At 41.3% G+C, this 15,122-nt stretch overlaps 1 protein-coding gene across 1 annotated transcript in view; it reads right to left on the reverse strand.

The window, feature by feature from the left end:
* Positions 1 to 1,683: 1,683 nt before the first annotated feature.
* The window catches only part of uts2r (urotensin 2 receptor), a 49,459-nt gene continuing 36,020 nt past the window's right edge, over positions 1,684 to 15,122 (reverse strand). Inside the window, exon 4 of the mRNA XM_076033815.1 lies at positions 1,684 to 2,688. The gene's annotated coding sequence lies outside the window, so the exon portion shown is untranslated. The remainder of the gene's footprint in view (positions 2,689 to 15,122) is intronic.

Here is a 15,122-nt window from a genome sequence, read left to right on the forward strand (position 1 = left end):
TGGAGGAGCAGTGTGAAAGCAAAGTCCATTTGACAGCTGACATCTGTCATTCTCATGTGTAGTTGGAGAGCAGATGTGCATTTACCTGCAAGTGTTCATGTGCTGTACCAAGCACCAATGTTCCCAGTATGCCTGAAAATCTGAATTTGACTAGATAATTTATAAGCGACATCAAAATCTTCTTCATCATCATCGTCATCGTCATCGAAGGACATATCATCATCAAATGTTTTTGTTTTGCTTTTCCAACTCACACCACTCAAAAGTCAAGCCTTACACATTTTATCACTTCACCGCTTTTGTTCTGTTGGCTTATTAATGACATCAGGGGCTCAGTCCCGTAGAATAAACTTTGGGTTCGAATGCCCGGCATTACAAATCCTCCCAAATCCAAGTACAAGATTTCTTAAGAGGACAGGCTGCTTAAACATGCATCAGTTAGGCGATGTTTGCAGCCCATCTCATTGTGCTCTGGGGATTGCGTGGAAAAAGCGCTGGCTTAGTTTCCACCTGCACCTCAAGAAAACCGTCTCAACACAAATGGCCAGAAACAACAACAGAGTGACTCAAAGGAGCCTTGCACCGCTACGATAAGATGCTAAAAGCATTCTTGGCTTGGCTGTTTTGTTCTGATTGTTAGCCTTCTATCATAGTATTAAAATTCAACTTCATTCACCATTACACCCTCTGACAAAAAAAATAATAATTCGCAATAACAGCCTCGTGTGGAAACATTTCTTGACGCTATTAAAACTTGATGTGTTGTTTAATATTAAAACAAAGTTCTCGGCAAGCGTTTGATGTTTCATCCATTCGAGGAACACAATGTTTTTGCATGTAGAGCAAAGGCCCAAGCTTCTCCTTTATGTTTCTGTTTAAAAGAAACAGCAGTGAGTGTGTGTGTGCGGCCAAGAAATTTGGTAACTGGACATTTTTTTTATTTCACATTACTAAATAACAAGTATTTAAAGCATGATTTTCTTAATACAAAGACAAACACACAGTGGCCCTGGTAAATTAAAGACGCTTGACAAACATGCTGCTGTTGTGTGGCTTTAACGGCGCACTTCCGAGATTCAAGACTGTAAGTCAATATTGAGAGGACAATTGTCAAAGCTCAAACTTGTAATTTAGCCTTTTTTGCATGAACATCGGCCAATAAATTGTAAAAACCATTTACACCAAATACACTACGGTAATCATGTCAATTGTCCAGCAGTCTTGTTGATTGATGAATGCGAACAAAATGAAACGCATCTAGCAGCAAAACCTGTCTATGTTTGGCTTTCACCATTTCTTAGTGTCCAATGTGAGAAAGCTTTTCTTGAAAAACAGTTAAAAAAAAAAAAAAGAACAATTTTGGTGGGAGAAAATAAGGCATGATTGTGACTGGTTGTTTGTCCGTCTGTGTGTCCCTGTGATAAACCGGTGACTTGTCTCGGGTGCACATTCACCCTAAGATAACTGGGATACCCTGAGTGCTGGAGATGCAGTGATAGAGAAAAAGACGGATTGGCCACATTCATCACATAGATCCATAATTGCATGATCGATGAAGCACGTCCTCATCACAGAGCTTAGTGAAACATTTTCTCTTATCATCCAAAATAGTGAGACACATGCATTAGCTTTCCCTAATATTCATAGCAGTGTGCGATATCAAAAAAAGTCTTCACAGAAGCATTGGATGTAAAAATGAAATTATATTTGTAATATTTAAAATGCAAAAGGGATTGACAGTCATGAATAACCTTTACTTGCTAAGTAAGCATTAGATACAGACAGTGTTTATTAAAAATGCAATATGTCATGGGTATTTTTTGACTGATTTATTAAGGTATGAACCTTAATAAATGAGTCACCGGACCAGAGTCAAAAGCAACAGACATCTATTCTTTTTCTTTTTCATTTTCTTCTCATTTGCAAAAGTCACAATGTTTATGTTGGAATTATGCAAAGTTGACATGTTTAAAGTCTCTTGTCTGTTGTAAACATCAAATGATTCAGGAATTCTCAGTCTGTGAGTATGATTAATGAGTCTTTAACAGTTTTTGGGAGGCGGTGATTCGTCTTTTATTACAGCTACAGCTAAAGCTCTCACATGCAGTTTCTATAAAGGATCTCTGGCATTAAACAAGCAAAGATATAGATTATTTACACTCATTTAAAGCAACATTATTTTTCCCTTTTTTTTTGTGAAGTCAACAGATGTTTGTACAACAGAGATGATGTCACCACAACGTCATTTGTGCGTCAAAATGAATGATTTGTCGCTTTCAGCACTTTAAGTTTACATGACTCGTATGTGTCACATCCACTGTGAGGCGGACACAGTGTAAACGTTAGCGATAGAAAGACGAACAAAAACATACTGATTGTTCTCCTCGGGAAACTCGGGGGACTCGTCGGTGACGAGCCCGGACCCGGTTCTGGTTCAGCTCCTAATGATGCCTACATGGTGGTCTGTGGTTCACATGGACTGAAACGTGAAAACATACAATAGGTGTGTGTGTGTGTGTGTGTGTGTGTGTGTGTGTGTGTGTGTGTGTGTGTGTGTGTGTGTGTGTCTTGTCCTTTTGTCTCCACTGTGCTGATAGCGAGTTCTGGTCCAGTCGCAGTTTTTATCGCTTCCAACAGGTTCTTTGTTCCCTGTCATCCCTCTGCTCGGCCAGCAGCTCTCAGTCGTATCTGCATTAAGGAGACAAGGGACAGACTATTAATACCCTGGTCGTAAATCCTCTCTCTCTTTCTCTCTCTCCCTACGCACGCACACGCACACGCACACACACACACACACACACACACACACACACACACACACACACACACACACATACGTTCTCAATGTTTCTCACTCTCTTTGAAAGCAGCATGTCGATTAAAAATAATGAAGCTTTGAGGCAGAGCTCTTCACAATTTCTCTCAGACAGCAGAAGCAGGATGCCTTCATGCGCATAGTTTAAAATCATTAATCAGTATTTCAAGGCAGATGATGTTTCCCACTCTGAAAGTGTATGATGTGGATATTTAGTTCTCCATTTTTTTTTTTTTTAAAAAAGCATTCTTTTCTTTCTCTCCTCATGTATTCTTGTGCCTGAGTTCGACTGTAAAGCCCAACATGCACAACCACATTAAATGGAGATTTGAGGGATCAGTATGATTACTTGGGCACACAGGAATGAGCTGCGAGACCACTGGTCAAGTTTGCCCCCAGACCACCACAGAGGAAAATGCCTCCTCAATCCTTTGGATTCATTTCACGTATCCATGTTGGAAAGAGCCCATTAAAAGTGTCTGGGAAGAGGTGACACATCGTAGCAGGCAATTGGGTGAAGCAAGCGGGGCAATAAGGTTTGTTGCTGATAGTGTCTGCCGGCTCCTGACTTTCTCCTCTCGTGCAAGAGGGGCGACGGGGGGGCGGTACAGTATGTGTCTCCTCCATGAGCATCCAAGGCAAAACAGAAAAACTTGTCATCCAAACAGGATGCTCACTTTATTTTTTTGTTTCCCAGCAAGATGTGAACATAAGACCCACTTCTGATAAATCTGATGCGACAAAAGCATCCATTGTAATGTCTTTAGCAGCAGTCACCGTTTACAACTTGCAACTGGAGTTTGTAAAGTGTAAAGCGTAAAACTGTAAATTAAAACTACAAAGTACGGGTTTAAAAATTTGCCAGACTTTTTCAAGCGGAGTGCAGCTTGCAGTCAATTGCACACCTTGTGACACGCAGTGAAAAAATTTTCAAAGTTGGTCCACACATTTAAGCTTATGAAAATGCATAAATTAAAAATACCACTTGCAAACTCTGAATATACAACTTTTTTTTTTTTTTTACTTTGACAGTGACATTTTATTTCTGCTGCGTCTCCATTCTTTGTTTTTCTATTTGCAGCTTCCATTAGCAGTGCCATTTACGCTTATTTTAGCTGCTCTGGAATTATTCAAATGGAATGGAATTGGATCAGATGCAAATGAACTGTACATACACTGACATACATTTGCTTAGCAAAATTCAAAATAATTTATTCACTCAAAGATGAAGATTTGGGACACTCACACTCACATATGAGAAGTATGTTTCATTCCTGTGGGTGGCATGACACATGATGTCACAGTTTTAATGATATTATAATGTGCGTGTGGGCAAATGTGAAGGCAAATGAAAAGCATAGTGCCGAGTCCCTGTGCCTAAAACCCAAAGGAAGTCCTCGTTGACGAGACTAAGAATCATTGTGTCTGTCAGTGAGTAAAACTCATTGTAACATTTACTTTTCTGATCATTGAATTATTTGAATTTGAATAATAATGACACTATCTTCGATATGACACCTTTACTATAACTACTTTCTTCAATTATTGCATATCTACCTCATTAAAATGCCAAAGACTCAATGGGCATCTATCTTGAGGAGAAAAAAAAAAGAAATGCCGAGTTTAAAGTAGGAAAGTGACCAGAGATGCTGAAGAGAGTGAAAATAAATTGGTATTGTTGGAGTTTTCTATCACGTGTTATATATTATATTTGTATTTGTACACAAATATTCATGGTTTTGTTTTGCGTTTGAATAAATGATTTACTCTGCTAAAGGGAACTAAAGGAAAGGGAACAATTTAATCTTTCAGAGAATATCTTATTTTATCTGATTTGATTCACAAATGCTTCTCCACCACAAGAGCACTTTGATGAGATATTTTTGTTGTCTTAGAAGCAGCCATCAATGTTCCCGCGCCACCATTTCTGCCATTATGTTTAAGCAACACTGTGTAGATCTCACATCTTGGAAACAGTTGAAAACTGTGACATTTCAATGACTTGCATTGCTCAGCTCACTGTTGGAGTCATTTTGAAAATGACACTTTGAGGTAGAGAAACTACACAGTGTTACTGTATGAAAATCTCTTAGTCCTGTGTTCTCCGAAACTGATGGCTGTTGCAAGTGGTGCTACACCTTGAATCAAGTGAAATGACCTGCACCCTGGTCTTTCCACTTCATTATACCCACCAACCTGGCGGCCACTTCATTGCATTTTACTGGGGCCCTCTTTTTTTTTTTTCTTTCTTTCTTTCTTTTTTTTCTTTTACAACTTTAGTTTCTACGGCACAATAAAAGTTTTCTTTTTATTTTAGCTTTGAGGAATTGGGCACATAAAACAACACTGATGTTTATACTTGCAGACGGCGCATAGACAATAAAAAAAAACCGCCCTGTCTGCCTCAGTGGAGCTGCAAATTCATCGTGTGTATCCACCGTGAAAGGGGAAGCAGAGAAGCGCCTGGACTATGAAAGACTCTTCACACAAGCGACGCATAAAAAAAAAAGGGACAAGATTAAAAAGTGAAGGGTTTTGATGCGAACTGTCGAAGTGAAAACTTCACGCTGGCCCGCAGCACAAACGTGCAACAGAAGCTCACACCAACAACAGACAAAACACTGCAAGGGCTTTGGGTACTGTGTACCGGTGCCTGCTAATTAATGAGACAGAGTCAGTTTTTATTGTGTCAGTGCGATAGTTCAAAGCACTCAAACAAAATTTAGAGAAAGCAGCCACAGCACAATTAGCCCAACGGATTGGTGACACTTTGGAATGTTAAGATCTTCATATTTTACATTTGTTTCCTCATTTGTTGAAACTTGTTTGAAAGACTCAGATAATGAGCAGCCAACCATCGTTTGTGACAGATGTAGATAACTTCTGTGTTCTATGTAAGAATAAGTAAATAAATGAATAAATAAAAGTCAACTATATGTCTACCATTATCTGGTTGCATCCTTTCGTTTTTGTTGGCAGGGTCTCTGCAAGTGTGAGCAATTGTCACCAATGCAAATGCGGGTCTTCTCCCACGGCGTCGCCTTGCTGACGGTTCGTCAGCTTCCTCAAACGTGAGCGCACACACGGAACCCCGATACTGGACGTGCAACTCGGGAGTGACGCTCACGTCTCTCTTTCCACGTTCACCGCTAAAGAGAAAATCATCTAGCAGCACCCTGTGATACAACTGTGAGAGAGCCGACAAGAAAAGAAAGACGTGCTGTCTCAGATCATTTCTGCAATATGTGTGGATGGTTGAGAAAAGCCTGGTGAGTCTGTTACTTAATATTTAATTGTGAAAATCATTATTGTTCTTCCTTTATATGCTTGAGAGCAAACGTACCCAGAGACTACGTAACCCGCCCAGAATACTGACTGTTGTTGCTCCTCTGTTCAGTCCGCGTTCAATAAATAATTCAGTGTCCAACACATTAAACAGTTGAGCAGTTAAAAGCGCATTCTACCAGCGCACCGCTCTTCAGTGCATTCTTCACTCACACTGCGCTACTTAGAACGTGCAGAAGGTCAAGTGATAATTAGAAACCGACTCGTATGAGCCGGGGAAATTATTGCTGTGTAGGCTAAAGAACAAAGGGCAAAGTGTAAGAACACTTGTGTTAAGCACTCGCGTGAAAACAAGAATTAAAAAATGTGCATCTGGGTGGAATCTGAAAAGCACCACATATTAGGAGAGACGTGGTGAACAGTTACTGTTAAAAGTCATGAACAGGATGACCAGCAGCATTTGGCTGGCAGCAGCTGTGTAGCTAATTCTAGCCTCACGGGCCATTCGGGTGGCAGTGCATTATTATTATATAAGTTGTGCTTCACCTTTTGTGGAGCTGCGTTTTACAAAGCCTCTAGGATTTGGCTCCTTCTGAGAGAAAATATCTGAAAGGTTGGTCGAGTCGGCAGCATTCGGTCCAGGCCACGTCCCATCTGTTGTGACGGAAACTTCCTCAATTTAGCAATCGCGTCCTCAAAGGATCCACCAAAGAAGCCACACTTCAGCCTCCGCCACGCTGCGGCAGCCAGCCAAGTCTCCCAGCCATTCTCCAACACAGCAAACCACCCACCTCGACCTTGCCATATTAACTGAGACTGAGTATTGACTACTTAGCTTAGATGGAATGTTTCACTTCTTAGTTTCAATGGTGCAGTTTGACAATAGACAGAAGTCCATCCAGTCAGGGGAACTTGATCCAAGAGAGTTTATCCTCATCCTGATCTAAAGGAAGTAAACACTCGGTTTCTCAACCGGTTAAAAAAAATCCCACTGGATGAAATAGTTGCTATATTTTTTGGTTGCGAATGCCTTAAACTGTGTGTGTGCCAGAATCCCACTTTGATTAAAAGTCCAGGTTAGAAGTAGGCGCAATAAGAAATGCCCTACAAGCAGAAACAAAGACATTCATTTGTTTAAAGATAGTCTACAACCACACTGGCCTGACAGACTAGGTCCCTGCGTGACTTTCCTCTACCGGAAGCTTTACCATGAAGCTAGCCAGCTAGCCGTGGAGACTGCTTACTTTCTTCCATGTCCCTGACAGTGCACCAGTTCAGTCATGTTCTCTTTTGCCTTTAGACTAGACGCCTGCAAAAAATAGAAACCTAAGTGACTTTGCGCTCCCCTGTCATCAGCGGAGCTATTCAGTGGCCACCTGTTGAAAGGCTATTGCTATGCATTTGGCTGCGAGCCTGGACATTGGCGACAGGACTTTATCACCGCTCTTGTCTCACCCCTGCCTTGTCCCGCTGGACCTTCGTGCTCTTTCACTGGCAACCAAACCACTTTGCGGCCTACTTGGCAGAGGCGAGGTGCATACTTGCTGCTGTCTGCCAGGGCCTCGCCATGGACAGCTATATCAGCGGCTGTGAGATGATCTCCATCTGCTCAGGAAGCGAAGGGCTCGCTGAGTGAGAATAGCTTCCTCTGACATCTCCTGCAGCGCCACAGATCAGATTTTTTTTTAATAATAACATGCGTGTAAAAGGAGAAAATAGCTTTTAGCGACTGATGTTGACGTCCAGGTGAAGGATGTTAGCGGCACTGGGGTATTAATCATCACACCATAGCTGATTGAGGGGGTAATCATTGTTCTCATCAGGGCTGTTGTGTTGGCACACCCTGCAGCACTATCACCCTGAGTGGGTGGCTGCCAATTTGAATTTGAAATTGATTGCCCCACCCTCCCTCCCCCGCCACCCCCTTCCTGTATAAATAAGGTAGCGAGAGGTTGGGGACATTAAATCACTGGTGTGCTTTCCCGCAGCTGGCTGCAATACTGTCTGAGAATCTAGGTGAAACACAGGTTAACGCCATACAGTAGCCCACGCTCCATTTTTTCTCATGGCCAAGGTTTTGGAGTCGGTGCTGGAGCTGGTTCTGCTTCGCCTGCCTCTCACTCGTATCCCTTTTGGCAGGACACTCGGGCCCAGGCTTATCCTGCCTGGCTTAACACATAACCCACTGGCTGCTTCTTATCTTATCCTTGCAGCCCCCGCAGGCCACATCCACACCAGCACAAAAATCACACCAACCACTGGTGATGATGCCAGTGTGTGTGTGTATGTGTGTGTGTGTGTGTGTGTTTGTGAGTGTTTTCAACCTAAAGCATGAGGACATTTCTCTAAAACCAGGACCTTAGTTGCTTAGTCCTCGCAACCTGGTCAGTACTTTTTAGGGTGAAGCTCCGTGTTAAGAGGTGAGCAATGAAGTGAGATCAGGTAATGATAGTGTCAGGGTTGTGATGTATGAGTGAACAAAAATGAACCAAAGTCCTGAGTCACTCAGACAGTCCTCATGCAACTTAAGCAACAAACAAGAGCGTGTGTGCTCATGTGTGCACAGATGCCTCTGTTTGCCTGTTTATCACCTCGTTCACTCTGTAAATATCCCACAGGATAATCACTGCAATTGTATATATATGTATAATGAATACAAACATTCTTCCATGCTGTATGCCGGTACATACACTACATACGTTACTCTCTTTAAAATGGTAACAACAGCCAACACCATCACGACAACAAGACAGGAAAATGAAATATTTACGTAGAGTGCATGTGGCTCCCAGTAGTAGATGCAAGCTCATTTAAATTCAACAATTAACATTCGTTTGTTGGTGGCAGAGAGGCGATTAGATTTTAATTGACCATAACAGCCAGTAATGAGTGCACAGGAACACGAATTTGTGCTCATGGACGTTGACTTGTATAAGCAATGGTAAACAGGTTACACATGGCTTAGCAAAGAAAGTAGAGGAGGAAGAAATCTGGTTGATGAGACAACAACTGTTCACAACAAAATGAAAAATGGGGAGAATTCTTTTCTTTAGTAATCGTGAAACCAACCACAGCAGGTCTCCATTTAAAGACACTACTTTGCATGAATGTATTAAAAAAAAAAAAATCCATATGTATGTTTTTAGTTAGATAAGGTCACTTATGATAAATAACGTGTCACTAATAAAGATGAATGTCTGCATGAAAAGCAGCGCCTTTTGTCGGGACGCATGCAGCATGAATGTGTTGTAGGTGTCTGTGGTAAATATGTATCTACCACACATTTGTTGGGATTTATACCCTGTGGTTTTGACTTTGATGAAGGTGACAATAAATACGGTCAGTTTTTCAAACCAGAACCAAACAAGTGTTGCTGGAGTTCTTTTTTTTACACTTAGATGTGTGACGGATGGCCCACGCCTGTATGTTGGCTGCTCGGGCTTTCTAAATGTAACAAGTAAAAACAGGTGAATTCATCATCGGCAGCACTCTGTTGTTTCCATATTTGTGAGTCAGTATTTTTCAAGGATGTGAAATATCATAAGGATGTATAAAAAAATACAAGCTTTGAGAATAATAATAATAAAAAATATATGTATTTTAACACAAGATATTGCAATAAAACTGTAACATACAGGTCACAGTCACTACATTTTGCAATTATCCTGTAAAGGCATGCATCAACAATAAGTCACTGTATTCTGAAACTGATCCAGCTGTTACATGTGTGTTTTTTGTCCTACCAGTCAAACCGACCAATTTGAAATCCATTACAATGTGTTTTTGCGTCTCATTAAAATACTGTTGCATTTAGGAAAATGTCTTGCCATTGTTTCAAAAATCTACTGTATTTGAGGAAAGGGTATGCAGTTAGATTTGACAGTGATCGCTCCACCCTAACTTCTCTAAGATGCGCCCTGGTGGATCTGCATTTGGTGGCAGCGCAATGCAAAAACTTCTTAAATCACACAGCACGGATGGCATAAGCGTTCATACTTGGAATATGAATGACTTGGAAACCATCCATGTATGCAAACATGCTTGCTGTTCCACTCACAGATTTGTCCCTCTCTCCTATATTTAGGCTTGTCCTGCTGCTCCCCCTTAGTGGAGCTCCACATGCTGCCACCTTCAACACGAGCCAAAGTCTTCTCACGAGACTCAAGTCGCTGAGTCCAAAGGCCCACCAATCCACTGTGTTCTCTGGTGTGAGTCTGAACAACCCTTATGGAAGCAATGAGGATCAGAAGAACCCCTCATACAAGACTTGATATGCTGGGGGACACTTATCGAGTGCCACGCTGTTTGATCTAAGGGAGGTAAGGAAGAGTTCCTGGAACAGAGGCACACTTTAGAGTGCAGAAATTGTAATGACGCCAGCATGACAGGAGGATGGAACAAGGCTGAGGAGATGCATCACTCAGGGGGCATGTAAAAAATAAATAAATAAATAAATCCTTTGTGCTGCCTCACCAAGAGAGCGCTTTGATCCACTTCTCTGTTTCCACGTCATCTCATGAGAGTGGAAACGTCAGCATGCTTTTACTTGTGTAAATTCAGTATTTCCTGATTTCTTTCTTTAGTTTTATCTCCATTTTTGCACCTGTGGGTCGCAAAAAGTTTGGTGAACCCAGTTCAACACCTCCATCCTGTTCTTTTGTGTCTTTCATTTTCCCCAGGGTTCACCTTTCTTTTATTCAAAGCGAAACTGAGCCTGTGTTCTATGTTTCAAACAACTCTAGTTAACTATTTTTTGCTTTTAAACTGAGAAGTAAAAGAAATCAATCTTCGATAGAGCATCTAGCAACGCATGGCAGACATGACTTTGACAAAGTTATAATAGAAATTATGTGCAGTGCCTTGGACGAAGGCTTGGCTTGTTCATTGCACCCAATTTAAGATGACTTTAAGATGATAAAAAAAAAGATGATTTTTTTTTTTCCTGTACAGAACACCAACAATAAAATGAACCCTCTTACAGCCTTGTCCTTGTCCTGCTGCGTGCTGCTTACTCAACGCAGGATCCACAAATACACCAACAACCACCATCTCATTTATACTTATGTGCAAATTTCAATAGGTAGTTTGCACTCCATGTCACTTCCCTGTGATGCCACAGCAGGCAGTGCAGACAGAGGACAGAAAGTCATCTCATTCTCAACAGTCTATCGGACTCGGGTTGGTTTTATTCGTTCCAACGGAGAAAAAAAAAAGTTTCACTGAGTGCTTCAAGGAGAAGCTGACAGAAAAAAGATATACATTAAAAGCCTTGAAAAAAAACCCATTTGAATATGAATACTAAAGTTGCAAATCTCTATCGAGTCCAGGTTGATCAGATAGCAGAAACACTGACTCAGTGAAGATTTAAAAACAGAAAACAGCAGCAGCTTCACATGCTTCTTTTGCCCAAATGCTGTAAAGGACATTGAGTTCGTGATGGTGAACTCCTACAGTTAACCTCCAACCTAGAGAGCTTTTATTTTCTTTCTCTTGCAGCCCCTAAATTCCACTGGCTGGATCTGCACCACAAATTGACAGCAGAACACTGGGCAGTGCACTGTCTGACGTTCTCGCCAGTCTGTTAGATTCCAGTGCACGTGCCACGTGCCTTGATGAACTGTCCCACAAGGGTTCACGGTAGTCCGCCGCACTCAGCACATACGCTGTGTCTGTTTTCGAGCGCAGTCCGTGTGCTTGAAAAATTAGACACACAGGGTACACAGGCGCATTTCAAAAGACAAAACAATGCTTGGACGTAGTAACAAAGATTTTCAATGAATTAGCAGTAAATGCTGAGAAAAAACAGGTTAGGCATTACGTAATGAAACAGTTTGCTGGAAAAACCTGGATTAACCTGGAAATAAATATTCATTCCGGAACATGTCTAAAAGAACACATTGAAATTGTGTCTGTGTGGTAATGAAACAAAATGCTTTTTTGTATGACTAAAAATGGCTTTTTGGTTAAAAAGAGAAAAAAAAAGGTGCCCCCAAGATCATGAACTAATGGTAAATGAGATCTTGAATGAGCTGTGCAATTCAATTCAATGCCTGTGACAGATCATCATCATCCTCAACATCAACATCATTAGTAAAGTATTAACACTTCCCTTCTAGCATTGCAGCCAGTCTGGTTAGACTCCTCATAAAACACCAGGCTCAGTTCAGTTCTTGACAACTTAGCTGCGTCCTGTCTTTGGCCCTGGACGTCTTCTAAAAGCCATGCATTTTAAAAGAGAGTCCGACGGAAGGTGGTGATGAACTCCAAACTATCTCCTTTTATGAACTTGGTCATAATATGAGGGTAACACTCGTTACCTCATGATGACCTTCTTTTAAACTCAGGAGGGCATTTAAAAAGTCTCATCACTGGTACAGGTAGCAAACTGTGTATCCAACTGCTTAAACCAAAGCTTAAAAAAAAAGTCATTGTGAAGTGGACACGAACGCCTACTTTCTATTCAGTTTCTCCTTCTTTTGGACATTGTACAGATAGCACGTCCACAAGGTTAAAAAAAACAACAAAAAAAACAACAACTTCCCCCTGACTTTCTGATCTTGCTTTAAGGCAATGGAAGGAAGCGTTTACTGGTTCTCCTCTCTCCCTGTTGCACGCTTCACCCTTTACCTCATTTCAAGACTTTCCCCTTGGCTATTTGTGTCAAGGTGGAAGAATTTAGCAAGGATATCTTTATATCCACGTGTCACATTTCACTCAAGCAAAAGCAAGTCAGCCTGATTATGACATAGCAGCTACGTGAGACTACTGTAGACACCTTGTTCTTTTTTTGGACCAACACGTTCTTCTCCCTTCGCTGTTGAGGGCTTGAACAGCAGGAGCACTAATTTAACTGTTTCACCGCAATTTGCCACACTTCCTTATGACTGTTTAGCCACTTGCAGTTGCTTCCCCCTCGTCCCTAGGGACCCGGGGTATAAGGAATGCTAATTAGCTTGACGTCTGATAAAACTTGGTGCCATGCAGAGGTAACAAAAATACCTTGGAGATGGGGGCATCATTAGCACTGAGTTTCACATTAAATATAAATACAGCAATTTGCTAAGTGTCTGCTGCACTTTTTCAATGTAAAAGTTTAATACGCAGTGTCACAAATATCCCAAAATCTCCATGGATATTTTTAAACAGTGTGAACCGCAGTACCACTGGTGTCAATCATCCTTCATGTGACTCGTGGTTCTACGGATCTCGTCAGAAAAGTGGCAGATGGCAGGGCAGCATCAGATGACAGAGCTTCTCAAATTTCACATGTTCCACCAAGTGGGTCGTTGTGGTTTGACCGTGTGAATAATTGAGAATGGAGAGAAAAGTGCCTGACAAAAACCGATATATAGACAATGATACACAATACAGATGCTTTGTGAGGATTATTGAAACATGACACATCGGTAAAAAAGACTTTGCAGATATTCACCCTGATTTGTGCGACAGTCACTCTTCGCTAATTGGATGTAGAGTCACAGAGTTTAGTGCTTTTAATAAATGCCATTTTCACTTCACTTCTCTAGATATCACAATAAATACTGTATTGTGATGGCGTGAAGCCTTCATATGTCCATCTAACTACACCTTAACAGAACAACACCTTTCGAGTGACTGTGTTGAGGTTTTAAGTAACGTAGCATGACTACGGAAGTTGTTCTTCCTTGTCAAATAAGTTATGACAGGGAGGCAATGACAGTCTATTTTGTGTGAATCTAAGTTTGCCCCCCCCCCTCCACACACACACACACACACACACACACTCTCCAAAAAAACACCCCAAAAAATAAAAACAAAACAGACAAAAATCCCTTGTGCTTTAATTTCGCAGAGCTTGTTTTTATTTACTTATGATGATATTTCTTTTTTTGTGTGTGTGAATGCATGGGCTACGGTTTTTGACAAACTGCAGGATATTGATGCAAAACTTTTGTAAACATCACGGATGGACTTAAAAAAGTCCTTCAAGGAGTCAACTTTGAACACAGAAGGAAGTCATCCACACTGTGCCCTGCTCTCAAAATGAACTTCATAAAAATTTGATCAGAGAGGTAGAGATGGCTGCAGGCTTTTTGTATTTGAGGTGCCTGTCAAATGTAATTTCACTTCATTTACAGGCAGCGCTGGAGGTGCATGCAAGGACAGGCAGGGTTGACTGCATCACCTCTGGTTTTCTAATTCCACCTCTGCGGGAATGAGTTGGCTACCATTATTAAGCTGCCTTTGGAACACTTTATTTGCCCTATCGAGACAAAGTTGGTTGGACAATTTCTTGATAAATTCTCTTTGCCTTGTTCATGGTATCCATCTCTAATCATTTTAGTAAGCCACTAAAGCAGCTGATGCATCTTCATGGCATTTATGCAGCACAGCAGTGGACATGCTAACTTTCAATTCTTGTCAAGACTGTCCCTAGTACTAAAACTGGCTGTGTGTGCAGCAAGTCTTTAGCAACCTTTAGCTCTTCAGAGGAAACACACGGAGTTCATTTTTTTTATTTCTTTATTTTGTGGCTGCCAAAAAAACACACTAAAGCAATTCCGCACAGAACAGGCACACGGGAATTCACCAACTAACAGCCCCATCGGTCAACTTTATGTTCAGGATTGATTAATCTCTTTCCAAAGGATCACAATGTATTCATAATTTAGCAGCCAGTTGTTTGCAATTAGCTGCTAATTGGTTTGTCCACAAAACCAATTTCTTTTAGGGTATTTAATGAGTAAAAATGTAGCCTCCCACGGTGGAAACACAAAAAATTCCTGACTGAGTCCTCCTGGATTGAAAAAAAAAAGGAGCTATTTTGTTGATTATTTCCTAGCAGGTCCAGTAGCACTGCCGCACCCCACATGCAGCTGTTTGGGGGTGTTGATGGACGGCAGTGCAAAGAGCACTCACGTAGCGAAGCAGCTTTGGAACACATGCACATCCAGTGTAATCCCAAGGTGAACGTTTCCATTAAGTCATATATCAATGCACACCATGTTCCTGTGCACCAAAAGCGGTCTCAAGGCTAGCAGCT

Source organism: Nelusetta ayraudi, unplaced genomic scaffold (assembly GCF_046127955.1).
Source record: "Nelusetta ayraudi isolate G7.1 ecotype Tasmania unplaced genomic scaffold, CSIRO-AGI_Nayr_v1 ptg000042l, whole genome shotgun sequence".
Taxonomy (NCBI): Eukaryota; Metazoa; Chordata; class Actinopteri; order Tetraodontiformes; family Monacanthidae; genus Nelusetta; species Nelusetta ayraudi.